This window comes from Hyposmocoma kahamanoa, unplaced genomic scaffold, assembly GCF_003589595.1.
Source record: "Hyposmocoma kahamanoa isolate Upper Pololo Valley unplaced genomic scaffold, ASM358959v1 210, whole genome shotgun sequence".
NCBI lineage: Eukaryota > Metazoa > Arthropoda > Insecta > Lepidoptera > Cosmopterigidae > Hyposmocoma > Hyposmocoma kahamanoa.
This window is the reverse complement of record NW_020653731.1, coordinates 7293903-7299168: the sequence shown is the minus strand read 5'-3', so window position 1 is coordinate 7299168 and position 5266 is coordinate 7293903. Positions and strand designations below refer to the sequence as shown.

General features: G+C 34.7%; 1 pseudogene; it reads left to right on the top strand.

Moving 5' to 3' along the window:
• Positions 1-2602: 2602 nt before the first annotated feature.
• On the top strand, positions 2603-4725 carry LOC113227354 (annotated as a pseudogene).
• The last annotated feature ends 541 nt before the right edge of the window (positions 4726-5266 follow it).

The window sequence follows — 5266 nt, the reverse complement described above, 5'->3', positions numbered from 1 at the left end:
GATATCGTTCTTATTTAAATCAAATTACATTAAATGAGCATTAAATTAAAAATATTATATGATACATAACATAACTATATGATACATTTACATTACATACTCAAAATTCCTTATTGAAAATTGTACCTCATACTGTTTACGTAGCGTTCACATTTATTTAGCACCAAAAATGACAGTAGAAAATGCCTGACTACAGTTTTATTAAGTTCTTAAATATCTAAGATCTTAAATATCTTGAACTCTTACTTGAAACGCAATAAAAAACCATATCGCTTACATTTATTTATGTCTCCTTACGTTTTGTTCAGCAATAAACACACGTCAAGGCAACTGCAAAGATTTCCATAGAGAATTACCCGAACAAAATTTGCATAATCAAAACTGACATTCTCGTAAGTATTGATTTATGCTAACGCTAAGAAGCAAAGCAAGTCGCGCAGATAACAATGACGGAGTTCGTAAATTCGTTAACTGCTTTAGCTGAATCACAAATTGTCATGGCACAAAGATAAATATTTTTAATTAGCAGCTTTAAAGGGGGAGTCGTGCGAGTGCGCTACATGTAAACGAAGGCGGTTGGTTTTTTGGATATAACTTAAGAACGGTTACATACGGCGATTTTAAACAGCGATGTAAACGCAATGCAAGAGCTTGACTGCATCGATACAAACTCGCGATTGCACTCACATAGTATTCGTGATTCAGACGAGGTCCTGGTACTTATTACTTTTTATTCTTTCCTTGAGCGCGTATTCAAAGCTCAAAAGAGATGTGTAGACGGGCTATATACAGCTTGAAAAAACCATACAGTAGCCACTTTAAAAAATTTTAAATTCTGCCCCTTCTATACATATAACTGAAATTACACTTCTCGTAAAGAACCACCCTAATTTCTATAGAGATCATAGGTAATATTCAAACGCGATGCATACGTTCACTTAATTTATTTTATTTTGCTCATTTATTTATTCATTTCTTTTATAGTTATAGTTTGATATTTTTATAATGTTAGAAGTATTTATGATTAATAGTGTATAATACTTATTAAGTTTTATTGTGTATAGTAAGTATTGTTTGTATGTAAGTGTACGTACTTGGTACTTGGTGTAACGGGCTGGTGTCCGCAACTCGACGACAAGGCGCCTATTTTGCGTGTGGTACGTAGTGTACGTATTTAGTTTACTTAATTTGTTTCACAATTATATGTATGTATACAGCATGTCCCAAAATTCAACGATAAGCGGGCGCTGGAGGGTGGACCTGCGCATAACTACTTGAGGAAAAATAAGAAAAAAATTTATATCATTTTTTTTTTTAAATTACGATAAAAAAATTGTTATTCTTCGAAAATTTACGCCCTTAATGATATTTTAAATCACCACGACCACAATTTTTCAGATATTTCTGATGTTTTTATTTTAACGGCCACCTAAGTAGTACTTCTGTCTACCACAACTCTTAAAATTAAATTAAAATTGTATATGTACTATAATCTGTATAATTATTTATCACGCTTATAGACACCCCATGCTCTGTTTTTATTTTAATGTACAAATCGAGGATAACTGTTACTGGCTTTGTAATATGTAATTATTTTTTTGTAACCTATCATTATTGCTGTTGTTATCCCAAATAAATAAATAAATAAATATCAGGTTTCTTACCACGGTATGACTTCTTTGACTTTTTCTTCAGGAGGGTAGATATGTCTGCTCTTAAAGCTGTCAACTGTCGCCGTCCAGTCAACCCGTGACCATGGAGCGTGCAACCGTTCCGAAATATCGGGAAAATAAAAAGAAGTCATACCGTGGTAAAAAACTGATATTAGTGATAATCATTTAGTGAATAACCACGAAAGTCTTAAAATCTATAGAGATCATTTTTTCACAGAAACCAACGTTTTGGACTCTTTACAGGCTGACTGAGATGGTACAGTCATAAACCAGTTACGTCATGTATTATATTATAATAGGGTGGTTTCCATTATTACAATATACGTGACTCGGAATTAGTAGAGGCGAAGCTGCAGAGCCTTGAACACCGCCGTAAAGTTGCCTGCTTATCGATATTTTACAGGATATATCTCGCAGAGCGTGCGATGGAATTACACGATTTAATTCCGAATTACCATTTCCATCATCGGAGGACTAGGCTTGGGTTCCACCCCAATGTTGTCGATATTTCAAAGATTCGCACGAAGCGTTACGCTTGCATATTTATACGGCGAACGGCTATGGAATGGAATTCCCTACCTGCAGACTCATTCCCTGAACGTTATAACTTCAACATTTTCAGGGCGAAATGGAATAGGCATAATTTAGGTGAGCATGCTCCATGGTCGACCTCATCGTAATTTTCCATCAGGTGAGATGGAGGTCAAATGCGCAGTTACAATTCGTATAAAAAAAATTAGATATAACTGCCTCCGTAGCATGGCTACGCATGATAGTCGCGACACGCGCGATAAAATTGAAATAAGTGTGCGCTATTGGCTGTCCCAATCAGAGGGCCTAGACAACGTGTCTTTTTGTTAACAATGTCACGTGATGTAGCGTAACGAACTTGTAACGAACGATGGCGGTCCTTGGAGCAAATCGGCGAAATGCCGGTTTTATGTTTCGGGAACCATTTAGACTGCGACCTACGGGCCCGTACCTGTTTGAGAGGAACCGTAGCAATACTACAAGAAGTTAAGGTAAAGAAATTATGCCTACTGCTGTAATATGAAGTGTAATATTAATGGGTACCAACCACCAAAGAGGTTATGATAACAATAATATTGTTTTTGTAGGTTTTTTGTGCCTTGAGTTTCCTGGCGACAGGCTCTTACCAGTAGATCGTGTGTGTCTTGCAACATTTGCTGCAGCGAACAACTAGTCGTTGCATTAGGCAAGTTGTAGAAGCCCTCGATCATCCAAATGTAATAAGTAAATGGGTGTTCCCATAAACGCAACGAGTCAAGCCCAGAAGCAAGTGACATTTCAGTAAAATAACACATAAATGATGATGTATTTGTACCATTTCACTTTAATCAATTATTTTAATGAATTTTGCAAGTTCCAAATAAGATTTCATTTATGTGGTGTAATATTTATTTATTCAATTATAAATGGTATAACCTGACGGTATTCATTGACCATAGCGTTACGCCAATTTAATTTTAACAAAATAAAAATAAAGATAAAACAAAAGAAAAATTAACAAAAATTAAAATTAAAAACAAGTAAAAATCTTAAACAAAACATATTACTAATCTAAACTTAAGTTAAATAACTAACTAATAAACTAAAATCCATCCTGTCTTTTCTCTAGCACTCTTTTCCATTCATTCAACAGTCTCGCATAGATCCCTGTCACAAATAGATCATATTGCGGCGTTGCTGCGAGTACGGAGTTGAGGAGAGAAGCCGCTCAGGGAAGGGGAAAGTGTCGGTATTGTTCAGTGCGTATAGGCACAGTTGCTAACAAGGGCACACCTCGTCGCCTGGTACAGTAGTCTCTAGGTACATTGAATTTAAGGGTCATTTCCACAAGGTACATACTGTTTATATTATTCCTTATAACATTTAATACGGAGGTGAGTAAGGACAAATTTCTGCGTAACTCCAACGACTCGAAACCTAGGTGACCCTGTAGGAACCGTGTTGGATACATAAATGGGTAGTAAATGTGATTCTTTTTATATTGGTATCTTAAAAACTTTTTTGTACTTGTTCCAACATAAGAATATGTTTCTTCCCTTGAGACCAGACCACTGCACTCGCCTCGTGGACGCTGCGAACCAGTGCTGTATATAACGTGCGCGTTGCTGAGGCAGTAAATGGCGCAGCGTTGCGCAATACGAACCCTAGCCTCTGGTACGCACATTTGGTGACATTCTTGACATGAGTACGAAATGTTAGACTATATAATATATATAGGGCGCATTAACTGCACCCATGTAACTATTGTGAAGTCCGTGGTAGATAAGCATCTTTTTTATAAAAGTATACCACTCATTAATTGTACAAATGGTAAGTTTTAGCCTATTACACTTTTCATTGGTTGACAAGATAATTTTAGTATTAAAATTGAAATTGTTTGTCCTGTAATTTTTGCACAGTTAGTTGAAGGGTTAATATAAATCTGAAATTGCACAAGGTTACATGCTGAAGTTAGTTAATTATATAGTTACTTTATTTAATTCATAAATATGTAAATAGCATAGGTATTTATCTCTGTATCAACCAACAATTTTGTCTATTTTACAGATTTGTGATCATAACTTGAAAATATTAAAAGTCGATGCTAAGTATGGTGGAGCCACACATGACTCCTTTATATGGTTGTCCAGCCAAGTAGAACTATACATGCATGGGTTTCATCAAAATGGTGAACAAACATGGCATAACATAGGGTAAGGAACAAAATTGAACATTTATACATAACTACTTTTTGCATAATCTATACATTTTTGTTGTTAGTCTAAACATTTAGACCTATAATAAAAACAGCTTTTAAGTTTTACAAACAAATTGTCAACTACCTGCCTCCTATGATTAATTTTTAATCTAAACAATCCTAATTGTTTTTGGTGATTCTGGATACCCACAAAGAGTCTGGCTAATGACGCCTATCTTAAATGCTGCACCAGGGCCACCAGAAGAGAATTACACCAGGCGTCATATCCAGGCCACGAATTGTATTGAACGTTGTTTTGGCTTACTGAAGACACATTGGACTTAAGCACTGAACACTTCATTAACATATATAATTTAATTCAATAATATATAATTTCTTAACATCAAGGCTATTTTGTTATTATTTTACAAATTCACCTTAAATCTTTTAATTTTAAGTGTGAGCACGTCAAGGTTGACACTTCGTACTTTGTACTTTGCACTTTGTACTTTACCTTCTTACCGTAAGCGGCATTGAGTTGGATTTAAATCTTAAATGTTAAGCTTGACGTGCTCTTGACCCTGTACATACAATATTATACTATTTATTTTTTTTATTTATGTTATATTATACACTCGCGAGCAACCAAACCGACTCAGACTAATAAAGTAGCTTTTATCAAAAACTACCCAGTCAATTAATAAAAATGTCTTATTTTCTGATAGCCTGAAACTTTAGCTTTAAGACGGTCCCATTAGCATAAAAATCGATTGCGTGGTTTTTGAAATAATGGTAATAAAGTTAACAATTAGGGAAAATAGGAATTTAGAAAAATAATTTATGGAGATTGTTATTTGAATTAAAACAAAAAAAATAAAATAATAAT